Here is a 14,832-nt window from a genome sequence, read left to right as displayed (position 1 = left end):
CATCCATCCATCCATCCATCCATCCATCCATCCATCCATCCATCCATCCATCAGTCCATCCGTCCATCTGTCTGTCTGTCCGTCCGTCCGTCCATCCATCCGTCCAACTGTCTGTCCGTCCGTCCATCTGTCCGTCCGTCCATCCATCCATCCATCTTCAGTGCCTACTGTATGCCAGGCATGCACTTGGGATGCAAAGAAGAAAATGAAACAATTTCTGAGCTAAAGCAGTTTATATTCTGATAGGGCCATATAACACATTTTGGAAAGTAATGGACAGAGAAGGAAGTTTGGGACTGAACAATCACAAGGGGGCCTGAAGGAAACCTTAAGGCAATAGAGTGCTTCTATTCTATAGAAGGCCCCTTCTACCATGCCACTACAGCCTGAGGACCGCCAGACTTTTTGCCTGCCCTGGAGTTGAGTCCTTCCCCAACCCCAAATTGGACTGTGAGCTGCTTGAGAGAAAGAACTGTTTTCAATTTCTCTTTGCATCCCAAGCACCAAGAACAGCATGTGGTACATAGTAAGAGCTTAATAAATGGTTTTTAAAATTAATGCATTCTTTACTCATACCATGGCAAAGGCAGCATTTCATGCTTCAGTCCTAACCAGTGTTGTCCCCATTTCCAAAAAGGGGGAGAGTGTAGAAGCTTCATACAATTTGCTGATGCATTCAACTTTGGTTCCTGGAAAAAGCCTAGGACAAATTATTAAAGGGATGTTAAGTTTATCAGCATTTTAAAAGTAGTGTGGTGATTGCTAAGAGTCAGCCTGGATTCATCAAGAACAGGTCATGCCAGACTAAGCTTGTTTCTTTTTAAAATTTAATTTAATTTTTCAATTAACAAAAAATCTATTTTCTCTTTCCCTTTCCCTCATTAGAGGGAGAAAAGAAAAACAAAGGCCTGATGAGAAACATGCACAGCTAAGCAAAACAAATTCTTGCGTTAACCTTGTCCAAAAAATGCCTCTCCCACTGTGCACCCTGAGTCCATTCCTGTCAGGAGGTGGGTAGCGTGCTTCAACGGGTCGTTTGGAATCATGGCCGCTCTTTGCATTGGTCAGGGCTCCTAAGTCTTTCAAAGTTCTCTGTCTTTACAATATTTTTATTGTATACATTTGTCCTCCTGGTTCTGTGCACTTTGCTTTTCATCAGTTCATACCAGTCTTCCTGGTTGTTTTTGGAAACTGTCCGCTAAACCATTAGAGCCCAATAGGATCCCATTATGTTAGTCTGTGATCACTTGCTCAGCCATCCCGCCATTGATGGGCACCCCATCAGTTACTAGGTCTTTGCCACCACAAAAATCATTGCTATAAATACATTTTGTAGGTGTGGTTCACTTCGTCTTTCTGGATCTCTTTGGACTTAGCAGTGGAATCACTGGGTCAAAGGGCATGCACAGTTCTGTAGGTGGTCACTGGTGGGGCAAGAGAATGTTGTAGATGCCTCTGGCGACAGTAACAGGCTGGAATTCATAGCCTTTCCTGAGCAAGTGTTGTCTGGGTCATGGAACCGAGTGAATGCGAGCATACCAAGAGCAGGGATCAATGCCAAAAGAATAGCTGTTAACAATGTGCACATATATAATGCTTTAAGGTTTACAAATTACTTTACAAATGTACCTCATTCGATATTTGTGACAACTCTGGGAGATAGATGTTATTATTATCCCCATTTTGTAAATGAGGAAACTGAGGGTAATTGAGGTTAAGCGACTTGCCCAGGGTCACCCAGATAGCATGTCTCTATCATGATTTGAACTCAAATCTTTCTGCCCAGTGCTCTAGTTCCTTATATGGGACATGAATATCTGAAGGGCTTTCATATGGGAAAGGCCCAAGTCCCCTTGGCCCCATGAAACAGAACTAGGAGCATTGGGTGGAAGTATAAAGACAAATTTTGATGTAACCATGAGAGCTACATGAGAGTGGAGAGGAGAGCTCTGCTTGGGGGGTGGGGTTTCTCTGGGAGGAAGCCAGAGGCTCACCTGCTGGGTGTTATTTCTAAGATGGGAGGTGAATTAACTGTCTGCTGGGGTCACTTTCAACTCTGAGAATGTGGAGGCCTCCCTTTCTTCTGGACCCCTGAATAATAGAGGGGTGCCCCTGAGCTCATGAGCTTTTAGTGTATGTCAGCCCCAAAATGCCCTGTTCTACTCAGTGGCCCAGCAAATGAGCAGGACCCTAAATAAGTAACTCTTAGCATAGCATTCTGTTGATGATAAAGGCCTACAAGCTTTCGAAACCCCTTTCTGCTGTCCAGGGTCCTGATTCCCCATCTTTGCCAGTGTGGGAAGTCAACATGGGAGCTACTTCTCTGCTCACAGCCTGCTGCTATGGGCTGGCCTGTGTCAGAGGCAGACCTGGCTGGGATGGCGGTAGCATGGACGTTAGAGAAGAAGGGACTTTCTTGGATTTCTGAAAGTTTCTGATTCAGGGGTGACTGAGGTGCAACAAAAGGCTGAAAGGCCTCTTGAATCTAAGTTATGGAAGCAATTATAGAGGTGACAAAGGAGGCCAGCAGTGGGCCTCACCATGAGAGGGCAGCTGAAGGGGGAACTTGTTTGCTCCTAATGACCAAGGAAGAATATCGAGGCTGGCAGCAGGCTCATGGGAGTTGCTCTGAACTGGAAATAATAATGGGTAATGACGGTTTGGCCTATTCCCATCCACATAGCACCCATACAGCTCCATGCCACAGGTCGTCTCTGAGAAGGTTCAAAGTGGAGTGCTGGGAGATTTTCTCAAGTAGGTTGTAGACAAAGGATTAGAAGAAATAGGATAGGGAAGAAAATCACTTTTATGTGGAGTCAGGGTAGCAAGAAGTGGGCTGGGGATGGGGAAGAGACTGGGAAAGGCCTTGCAGAAGAGGCCACTTATGCTGAGTCTTTAAGAAAAGGGGAGATTTTCACATGTGGAGCCCAGGAGGATGGGCTTGGCCATAATTTTCATTTATTCATCTAACAGGTATTTAATTATTTGCCTTTGTGTCCCCAGCTTATAGCACAGGGCCTGCACATAGCAAGTGCTTAATAAATACCTGTGAATGATTGACAGATTGATTTCTACACACCAGCCTCTGTGCTAGATGCTGGGGATATGGAACCAACATGAAAAGTAGTCCCTGTCCTCAAGGATGCATTCTGCTGGGGTTACACAGCATATACACAGAGAGAAGTAAATACAGATATGTAAACATGCACATAAAGACGATGCAAATACAACTACAAACAGACCTAAGTAATTGGAAAAGTATTAATTGCTCATGGGTAGGGTGAGCCAATACAATAATGTCATGCCGAAGTATTACTTTATAAAACTAGAAAAAGGAACAGATTCATATGGAGGTAAAAAAGGTCAAGAATATCAAGAGAATCAATGAAAATAATAAGAACAAAGGGACCCCCAGCAATGCCAGATCTCAAACTGCTACAAAGCAGTAATTCTTGAACCAAGTTGGCACTGGTAGATATATAACCCATAGCAGCAAATATATTGAACACCCTAGTGTTAATGAATGCAAATACCTTAGTCACTGGATAAAGATTCCTTATTTGGCAAAACATGCTAGGAAAATTGGACAGCAGAATGGAAGAAATTAGATGCAGACCAGGATCTCACATATTTTCCAAGATAAGCTCTAAATGCATATGTGATCTGAATATAAAGGGTCACTTCAGAAACAAATTAGAGAAATGGAGGAAATCACCTGTCACATCTACGGATAGCTGTAAAGCTCATGACCAAACTAGGAATTAAGATGATCATAGAAGATAAAATGGGTAATTTTGATTACATGAAGTTAAAAAATTTTTACACAAATAAATCCAACAAAGCTAAGATTGAAAGGCAAATGATTATTTGTAGTGAGTTTCTTTGATAAAGGTCACATTTTCAAGACATATAAGGAACTGATTCAAATGTATATGAAAAAAAGAATGAGCAATTCTCAAGGGAAGAAACCCAGGGTGTCACTAGTCATATTAAAAACGTTCCAAATCACTACCATGTAAATGCAAATTAAATCAATTTTTAGATTCTACCTCATGCCTCAGAATAGCAAAAATGACAAAGAAAAATAATCACTATTGGAGGGGCTGTGGGAAAATAGGTGCATTGTTTTATTGTTAGCAGACTTGGAAAGGCTTGTATGAGCTGATACAGAGAGAGAAGTGAGCAAACTGAAGAATGATTTATACAATAACATCTATATTAAAAGTGAACAATTCTGAAGACTTTTTATAGACTGGTGATGAATGAAATTAGCAGAACCAGGAGAAGCATTTATTCTATAACAATAACACTGTAAAGACAAACACCTCAGAAAGCCATAAGAGGAACCACTTACCCTTGTCCTCGTCCTTCCTAAAATGTAGTTTTAGAAGCAAACACAAAACTCCAGGAATTGCATGACCGTGACCCAAAAGGGAGGTCGTCTGATCACAAAGTGAAGAGAGCGAGTCAGGAGAGGACTATTGGACCCCATGGGATTTTAGAGGACTGGGAGCAGGGCATTGTATCCAGGACATTGGATAAATTCTCTATGTGTGTTTATGTGAGGACAGAGCATGGATGAGAAGTCGGGTACGGATTGCAATCTGCATCTTCAGAAGTGTGCCTCAGAGGGTACCGAGAAGGCTCATCAATGAGACTGTGGATTTGTCCAATCAGCATCACCTCCCATGACTGTGACTTAGGTATCTGGCTCTCTTCCTAACAATCACCCTGCAAATAAATTATGTAGTCTCCATTTACAGTTGAAGGGAACTGAAGATCTTAGCAGGATTTCACTGGATCTAAACTTAGATCTCAGGACCTCAAAGCTTTCCCAATGTTTACCTGACAGATGAAGAAATTGAGGTTGAGAAAAAGGAAATTGTTTACGGTCACTCAGGTAATGGCCATGTTAGGATTTGAACTTGGGTTTGCTGAGTCCAGAGTAAACCATCCCTCCACTGTACTGAGACCCCTTCCAATGGAGCAGTTGACCACCCAAGATCAGAGTGTTTATAAGCAGCTGAGTCAGGATATGAATCCATGTTCTCTAATTCTATTTTCAATACTCTTTCAAATGTCTCACAAGTTCACTAGTTAATGGAGAGCCACTGAGGACAACTTAGAGGTGATCAGGATGCTGGGTCTTTGGGAGGAAAGCCCTTTGCTTACTTTAATAAACTATAGACAGGGAGTTAGCCTTGTCCTCGTCATCATTCAATTGTTCCTTCTCCTCCACCCGGAGTGCCTGGAGGGCAGGGGAGGCAGGTTACTCATTCCTAGACTCCACCAACCCTCCCCATCCCCACTTTCCCTATCTCCAGTGTCTTGCTTGAAAAATCTTTGTTTAATAGAAGATTGAGGCAGGTCTGTTCTCAAATGCATGGAGGAAGTAGAGAGTTAAAAAAATATCTTGCTGCTTAATAAGATTCCATTTAGTTTCTCAAGTAAATAAAAGTCTATCATCCCATATGGGGCATAAGGCAAGGGGGAAAAACAAAGCAAGAAAGTCACCTTCTGGCGACGGAAATAGGCTGGGATTTGTATTGTTGCTATTTCTGGATGCAGCCAACTGGGTGACTTTAACTCCTGTTACTGCAATGTCAGGAACATTGGCTAAAAGCCTACTATGTGCAGGCGCTGAGACTGGACAAAGGGAGAAGACAAGGGAAGACACCTGCTGCAGCAGACCCTCCTTTCTGTTTATTCTAGAAACAAGGAGGGCAAATGCTGGACAGTTTGAAGAGGGCAAATATTCCCTGTACCAGGGGATTGGGCCAAGGGAGATTTGGGACGTTGGACAGATGTATGTACCTTGGTTGTGGTCATTCTTTCACTGGCTGCAGTTCAAGAACCCCCCAGGAGGTGGGGAGGAGAGACACTAGAGCAGAGAAAATAAAATGTCCGAGCTGGGAGGGAGCTTAGAACATTAGTATCCAACTCAAATAGAAAAGAATTCTTGCTTGTCTAATATTAACTTAGAAAGCCCCCAGTAAGCATGATCTATGTTGTACTTTTTCCATTTCAGTGAACATTTTCCAATGACATTTTGGTCAGGTTCACCAGGCCTGAGGATGGGAGGGGCTGCTAGTTTGAACTCCCTGGCTTAGAACTCAAAATAATTCAAGCTGGGATGGGCCTTCAACAAGGAGTGTCAGCTCTGGGAAGGGCCTTAGGTGAGAGAATGTTAGAACTGGGGGAGACTTTCGACCACCTCTTCCAAAGCCTTCATTTCATCAAAGCAAAAACACTCTGATAATAGAACAGACCAATTGTCTGGTGCTTTCCTATTGCTCTCAGCCCAGCTCAGTTGCTGGGTCCCTCCTGAAAGGCTTCCTTGATGCTGTAGCTGGTCCCAGGAGGGAGAACCTGCGGCTTTGTCTCAGATAACCAGCATTTGCAGGGTGAGCTCTCCATGCCGCTTGTTCCTCCATGGGGGGGTGGGAAGGGAGTGGGCTTTCAGCTTCTTAGTGAGTGTTCCACAGGGGCTACTGTTGAGCTTTTCCCCTCCCACTGGCTGAATTGAGGACATGCTTAGGCACTGTCTGCCTAGGGTACCTTTTATGGTCTGTGTCCCCTTGATTGCTCCGATTACATGGTGTGCGTGCACTGTGTGTGCATGTGTGCACGTGTGTGTGCACGCCCGTGTGTGTGAGTGTGCGAGTGTGCGTGCGTGAGTGTGCATGCGTGTGCACGTGTGTGCATGTGTGTGCGCTCGTGAGTGTGTGTGCACGCCCATGTGTCTGTGAGTGTGCGCTCCTGTGTGAGTGTGTATGCGCATATGTGCGTGTGTGTGCATGTGTGTATGCATGTGCGCGCGCACCCGCGTGTGTTTGAGTGTGCGCGCGTGTGCATGAGTGTGTGTGTGCATGGGTGCGTGAGTGCGTGTGAGTGTGTGCCTGTGTGTGTGCACGCGCGAGTGTGTATGCGCATATGTGAGTGTGTGTGCACGTGTGTGCGTGTGTGTGCATGTGAACATATCAGTCTGTTTTTGAGACTGGGGCTCCCTATCATGGCGAGGCTGGCGGTACAGCAGCCATTCATGACTTTATCCCACTGCTGGCCAGCGCAGGAGCTTTGACCCCACTTGGGCCGCCTGGGGACCGTCTCTACTTGGGTCTCACCATATTGGTTTGGGGTTTAGTGAGGACACCTCATTGGCCTAGTACCCTGCACCTTCAAACTCAATGATCACCAACCTTAGTGTCCCCAGTACCACAGACCGTAGGTACGCACGGCCATGCCCAGCACCAGGTGCTGGATTCAGTGCTGTCTGTTCCCAAGTTTTCCATACGAGCTTTCTGTTCCTGTTCCTTACAGAAGTATTTGTACCTCTTCTATGAACTTAGCACAGTGCCAGCACACAGCAGGCACTTATAAACGCTTACTGACTGACGGGCTCATCTCATTCCAGTTTCCAGTCACAGTTATTTCTATGTCATCTTTCCTTGTGTACTGGGAGCTCTCTGAGGGCAGGAGACGTTTCTTACTGGTCTTTGTATCTATCTTCCTCTCCCCACCAACCAGGTGAAGTGACTTGTTCACAGTCACCCAGTTGGTAAAAGGCAGAGCCAGGATTCTAGCCCAGGGGTCCTCTCACTACCCCACAGTCACCCTAGGCAATGGGGATCCGTGGAAGGCTTCTGCGAAGGGTTGAGCCTAAGTGTTTTGGGCTGTTGTCTAACCCAAAAGGGCACAGCAGACAGTGTGGTGTAATGGGTGGAGTGCTGATGTTAAGCTTTGTGGAACACTTAGATGGGTCAGTCTGAACTGAAAGCAAGAGTCTCCTTTATTTTATTGTCTCTGAAAGGAGAGCTAGAAGGGAGTACAAGACCAAAGAAAGGGTAACCTGAAGAGCCCCGCTGTGCTCGGGGGCTAAGACTGACCACTCCAAAGGAGGGAAGCTCGTCCACCCTGTCCAAGTGGGGCTCAGACTGGGGCATCCAAGGTGGGGCAGCCCAAAGAGTTCCCCCCTCACTGGGATGGCTCAGATCCCCCTAAGCAGCACTTGGAAGCAAAAGGGCAGGGCTCCAAGCATGAAGCCTTGGGAAGATTGGTCTTTAGGCCATGGAAGGATGCTTTCTGGCTCTCATGTTTTTGGTTCAAGGCAACTCAAGAAATTTGGGGTCATGGTTGATACAGACCTAAGACTGCCTGATGTTTTATTTAGAGAGAGAGAAGCCATCCTGATCAGCAGGGTGGGAAGTGAGCTGCCCATCAGCTGGGAAAGTGGGCATTTCCAGCCTGGAATTCTTAAGGTCTACAACTTTCCCAATATGAGACAGGGGCTTTCAGATAACACCAAGGTCAAAGGAAGCCCCACCCAGGAGGAAGGGGCAGTGACAGGGGCCTAGGCAGTGTCTGACAAGGATGGCTTAAACCACACAAGCCACCAGGCTTTGTGGGAAGAGGGCAATAGCCTTCAGAAGATGCTGCTTTGAGCCCCAGCTCTGTTCTTGGCTGTGGGGCCTTTGGCAAATCACCTGACACCTCCGGGCCTCACTATGGAGCTCAGTAATGGAAGGGTGACTACCATGGCTCCTCTTTCCTGCCCCCTCCTCTCCCTCCTTCCCTCTTCCTCCTCTCTCTCTCTCTGTCTCCATCTCTATCTCTATCCCTCTCTCTCTCTGTCCTCTCTTTCTGTGTCTGTCTGTCTCTCTCCCTCTGTCTCTGTTCTCTGTCTTTCCATCTATCTCCCTCTCCCCCTCCCTCGCCCTTCTCTGTCTCCTCCAACTCTTCCTCCTCCTTCTTCCTCTTCTTCTCCCTCTCTCTCTCTCCCCTCCCTTCCTCCTTTCTTCCCTCCTTTCTTCCTCCTCTGTCTCTCTTTCTCGCTCTCTCCCCCTCCCTCCTTCCTTTCTTTCCCCCCTCCCTTCCTCCTTTCTCTCTCTCTCCCTTCCCCCTCTCCTCTCTCCCCTCTTTCTGTTTCCCTGTCTCTTCTCCCCCGTTTTCTCCCCTTCTCTTTCCCTGTCTTTCTCTCTATTCCTCACCCCCGCCCCAAAGGACAGCCCAGAGTGCTGCAGAGAAGGGTAATGCATTTCTTATTCATGCCTAGAGCTTTCTCTATTTCCTTCTGGTCTACACTGAATTGTCTTCATTAGACCAGTCACCTTAAACTATGAGGTGGGTGTAGCCCAGAAAAAACAAGGAAAATTAGTTTCCAGCCAAAGTCAGAAACCGTTCAAATGAGATTCATTTAAAAATTAAGAAAAAAATCTGAGACTCTTCTCCACAAATCCAACATGCCCCGTATCTTCCTCTGCTTTCCTCAGGCCAATTGCATCAGTGTTTACTGTAAAACCAGCTGGTGGTTTTTCAGGTGCACGTGCACCAGGCCCACTATGCGCCAGTCCCTGCACTAGGTGCTGGCTCCATTCTGGGCCTGGCCAGGTGATGCACCACAGTCCTTTGGTTTTCTGTCAATCAATCAACAACCAATGATTTGTTAGGAAAAGGCTTGTGGTTCTGCCTCTAAAGCCTTGGATTCATAGCTGTGAAGATCTGGGTTGGGATCCCACCTCAGACTCTGACTAGCTGTGTTATCTTGGGCATGCCCTTTCATTTCTCTGACCTCAGTTTCCTCTTCTGTCAAATGAGGAGTTTGCACATAAAAGATTCTAAGGTCACCTTCAGCTTGAAACCTGGGATCCTGGGACCCTACAGTATGATTTCTGAAGCTCCTACTGTGTTCTAGGTGAGGCATTTAGAGCCAAAATTGAAACAGATCCTGCCCTCCAACAGCTTGCAATCTACACCTCTGCCCACTGTACTAAGACCACCATCTTCCACAGGGTGGGGCCTCTATTGTCTGGAACTCTGTGCCTCCTCCTGGACCCGGCTCAGGCTCCCGGAGTAAGTGTGTGTTCTAACCGTGTTACATTTGTCTTGTTTGTGCTAACAGGCTGTGAGCTCCATCCTTCAGAGGAGCTGACTTTGCCATTCTCTCCTTTCCCTGTCCCAGAGTGCTTGTACTGAGCCCAGGTATATAGGAGATGCCCAGTGACTGTATGTATTCTTTTGGACCTGCCCTTCAGGACAGTCTTTTTTCTGAAGTCATTCTTTCTTCTCATCTGGAAAAAGGGTGGATCTGGTCACCAATGTGCCCCTTGGATTGCAGGCCTTGCCAAGGCCTTCTTTGGGAAAGTGAAGCTATCTGCGCAGGGCAGGCTGGGCTCTCCCTCCTCCCACACTAGGAAACTGGCCATGCATGTGCTGGTGCCTCTCTTGGAGTGAGAATGCAGACAATAAATCAGGACCAAAGGTTTCCCCTAAGTGTTTGTCAGACCTGAGCCATTGTATGACCTTGGGAGGACCGATGTGCATCTTGATACTTCCTCATGGGCCTGTCATGGCTGGTAGGTGTGGAGAGGTGGCCTAACTCTGAGGCCTTGGACTCACGTAGGGGAGCAGCAGATGGAGGTGAGAGGCCATGATTTGTCGGTTCTCAGATCTCTTAATAAAGGTCACAGCAGGCCAGTGTGGGCAGACTTCTGCTGTGGAAGAAAAGGAACTAAATTGCTGTGTGAACGTAAAAAACCAAACAGACCCCAAATTCCTGGACTGACATGGCAGGTGCTGGGCTGTCCAGGGTTCTGATGGGAGCCTGGGAATGTTAGCAGAGGACCAGCTGAGCAGAGGCTCTTCAGCACTGGTCACCCAAGAAGGGATTGCAGTCTTGGTGGGTGGATGGGACACCCAGGACAACGAAGCCATTGAGCTGATTTCTTCATCTGTGAAAATTTTTCCTATTATTTGGCCAAGTCAAATGCCACCTCCTCCAGGAAGTCTTCCCTGATTAGTACTAGTCATAAATGTCCTCACTCTTCAGACTTCTGCACTTGCTTTGTATTTTGGCTATGCTCTTATCACATGATATTGGGTATGAGAGGACAATAGTTTATTCAGCATGCATTTATTAAGTGCCTACTGTGTGTTGGGTAGGCTCTGGACTAGGCATAGGAAGATAGGAATGGAAGTTCTTGCCCTAAGGGAGCTTATGTCCTAGGGCTATAAACAAACACACAGGAACTACATAGTGACTGGCCATTTTTTCAAGAAGAATTTATTAAGATATGACTGTGTTACAGGATTTATACAGTCATTTTTAGAGGGACAGGATGCTAATTCCTGGGGGATTCAGGGAAGGCCACATGGAAGAGATGGCCCCTGAGCTGGACTTCGGAGGAAGCCCAGGATTCTATGAGGTAAAAACTGGGACGGGGACCTGGGGTCACCTGCTGAAAAGCACAGAAGTAAGAGGTAAACACTGAGACAAGTTTGTCTATCCATCCAGAGGAAGTGGTGAAAGGCCCTTCTCTCATGCCTATTATGAAAATGAGTGAAAAAGCTTATTGTGAACACTTACCAGGAGCCGAGCCCTCTGCTAAGCGCTTCCAAAGAGACAACCCTTGGCCTCGATGTTCTTATATTCTGATAGGGGAAGACAGCATGTGTAGGAGAGGCACAAGAGGTGCTGCTTCCCCTGGAAAGTCACAGGGGTTCTGGGTGGAGTCATGTGGGTTGTCTATGGCCTCACTTTGTCCTGAGGTAATGGGCATGCTGTGTGTCTTAGATCTACGTCTAGGTCTTCTAGAGGACGGATGAGATCTGTGGAGAATGGTCGGGAGGATGAAGAGATAGGAGTCACAACGAGGAAGGGAAAGCTGAGAGCAAAGCAGAGGTGCTTGATGGCCTAACTGCCATCCCTTGGAGTTACCTCTCCAATTTTCCCAAAGGGCCTGGTCTTGCTGAGAGCAAGAGCTCTGTCCCATCTAAACTGAATCCTGAAATGTCAGCACATTCATTCTTTTAAAAATCAGTTCATCTCTGTATCAGTCATCAGTCTCCCTGTCCATTCATCTATCATCTGTCTCTCCATCTTCCATCAGCATCTGTTATCTATCCTATCCATTGTCTCTCCTATTTATCTCTTATCTACATGGATGTATGTTTTTATTATCTGTCTGTCCACCATCTGTCTGTCTATATAACATCTCTTTATCTATCATCTATCTCTCTATTATCTATCTTCTGCCTGAGACTCTTTGTCCCTTTATGCCTCTCTGGGTTACACATATGGATGGATTTGATATTTGGAAGAAAAATGTAAAATGTATACACTACCATTCAGCAACAGAGAGCTGTATTAATTACAGGAGCCCTGACAGGCAGAGCGATAAGGCACCCTGCTGATGAATTGGAGGCCTCATTCATCTCAGCCAACTTTCTGTACAGACAGTTAACTGATTGAGAATGAGTGATCAGGGCTTGTAACGAGGGACTTGGAATGATGTGTTCTCACAGCAGAGGAAAGAGAGGGCACCCAGCCATAGGAAGTGATGTGAGCTACAGGAGCTTCAGGTGAACAGAGTGGGCGTCACTCCCCATCTCAAAACTTTCCTTAGCTCTCCATTGCTTGGAGTAGCTCATTTCCTAGTCTTGGCATTCAAGGCCCTCCATAGTCTGCTGCCACTTTCCTTTTCTAACTTATCTTCTATGGTGTCTGTTGGCCTCATCTTCCTACCCAGTGTTCTAGGCAAATTAAAGTACTCGACTTCCCTTGACTGAACGTCAGGCTTTCTCATCTTTGTGCTTTTATCTTGTTCGTTCCTCACCCAGGTATGGCCTCCTCTATTTTTACCCACTTATATCCTTCTCATCCTTCAAGGCTCCAGTAGGGGCAAAATTTTCATAGCCCACATAAATGTTTGTCCTGATTTCCACTATCTTCTTGCATAGTCTACAATAATGGGTCAATACATCTGAGTTCCTCCTGGATAATTGTTCTGGAGGTGCTGGTGGCAGTAACTCAAGTCTGAATTGCCATTATAAACTCCTCTTTTTTTTTTTTAACAAACGATTCCAGAAGACTCAGCCATGTGTTTGATGAAACTCAGTTTCCCTTCCTGTAGTACATACTTCACACTCTCCAACTTAATGCCTGGGAAATAAGACAGGCAGCCTTTTGAGATTTGTGGGTTAAGTGACTGTCAATAGAATTTGGCCTGATGATCTGAGGGGGCCTTTTACAAATTGAAGAGCATAGGGCTTTAAGACAGCTGGTTTGCATCCTCACATGCAATCATCACCCAGCTGTGTTCTAGAAAGTTGAAGATATCGGAAGTCTGCCCTTGGAGAAGTGAGTGGGTGGTCATTCTCCTTCCCAGGCTAGGCATAGTCGGGTTAACTTTTCTGCCTGTTGGTCCTGTATCAGTCAATCTAAATAAGACTAGAGCTCAGGATATCAGTCTTTCCTGGTGCACGGTCCAGAGCTATCCACAATGCGAGGCTTATTCAAGCCTTACTGATGGTGTTGAAAGGTGTCAGGTGCTGTCCAGGCTTTGCATAACCCATCACACCCAATAGCTAATCATCTGGAAAGTATAGTAGTGACCTCTGCTCTGACACGGATCAGTGAATAACTGTAAATAGCATTGCTTCTGGGCTTCCCAGGGGAATGGAAGGGTCATAGGAGAGTGGCATATCAGAGGAGACTGGCCCACGGGACTGGCCAGGACAACTTGGATCACATCCATGGCCCTCCTTCCATGCTGAAGTCCCCACCGGAGCCCAAGCTCTCACTACCAAGGAGCGAGATTGTAGTAGCGTCTTCAGGATAAAGTCCAACCTCCCCAGCTTGGATTTTAAGGCTCTTTAAAATCTAACCTAATTGAATTCAGGGGAATTGAATTGGATTGAATTCAAACAAATATTTTTTCAGTACCTAGTTCATACAAGGTAAAATCACCCCCCCCCACACACAAGTAGAGAAATACAAAACTTCTCCTTCCCTCAGAGATCCTACCCACATGCATGCAAGAAAACAAATACATAGTAGACAGAAGTGAAAAATAGCCAACATTTATGTAGTGCCTACTACATGCCAGGCACTGTGCTAAAGTGTTTTACATACAACTGTTACCTCATTTGATCCTCACCTAGAACCAGCCCTAGAAAGTTGGTGCTATTATTTTTCCCATTTTATAGATGATAAAACTGTACTAAATCACCAAATAGTGGTGAGATGAATTGCTCAGGGTTCCACACCTAGTAAGTGTCTGAGGATAAATTTAAACTCAGATTTTCCTGATTGGAGTTTGGTGTTGTATCCACTGAGCAGCCTAGCATATATTAATGTTATGATGATACAAAATTGGCTAAAATATAAAACTTTTAATTTATCCAGTCAACTTATGTCATGGATATAAATATTAAAATCTTGTTTTTATGACCTGGTGATATAGAGAAAAGAATATGCACCTAAGCATGAGAAGGTCTGGGATCTAGCCCAGACTACACCGCTTTGTAGTCATTCACCAATTTATTAGTCATTTCATCCCTCTGGGTTGCAGTTACCTCATATGTAAAATGGGGGTGGGGTAGTAACAATGCTCTGTTAGCTATGAGGATCAAGTGATGTAATGGGTATGAAAGAAGGGATCATGATTATTACTCTAAAGTATCTGTGGTTTCCTCAAGGTGACTGACCTCTCCAATATGTCAGTTGCACCCCATATTTGGCTGCACATCCTATGTGACTCTTGTCCTTGTCCTTCCCTAAATTTGTCCCAGGGTGGCCATCAATGATCTGGGAGACTTACTCACTTTTTCATATCAACAGTGAAATGCTTGGGATCTCCAAAATTTACTGCTTACTTCAAAAGAGTGAGTGGAACCAATATCTCTCTACCTCTCCCTCTCTTGATCTATGCACCCATCTCTCCATCCATCCATCTGTCTGTCCATCCATCCATCTGTCCATTAGTCCATCCGTCCGTCCATCCGTCCGTCCATCCATCCATCCATCCATCCATCCATCCATCCATCCATCCATCC

The sequence above is a fragment of the Petaurus breviceps genome, unplaced genomic scaffold (genome assembly GCF_028583685.1).
Source record: "Petaurus breviceps papuanus isolate PSGF00001 unplaced genomic scaffold, PetGlider_PUasm1.0 391, whole genome shotgun sequence".
Lineage (NCBI taxonomy): Eukaryota > Metazoa > Chordata > Mammalia > Diprotodontia > Petauridae > Petaurus > Petaurus breviceps.
Note: the sequence above shows the minus strand (reverse complement) of the source record.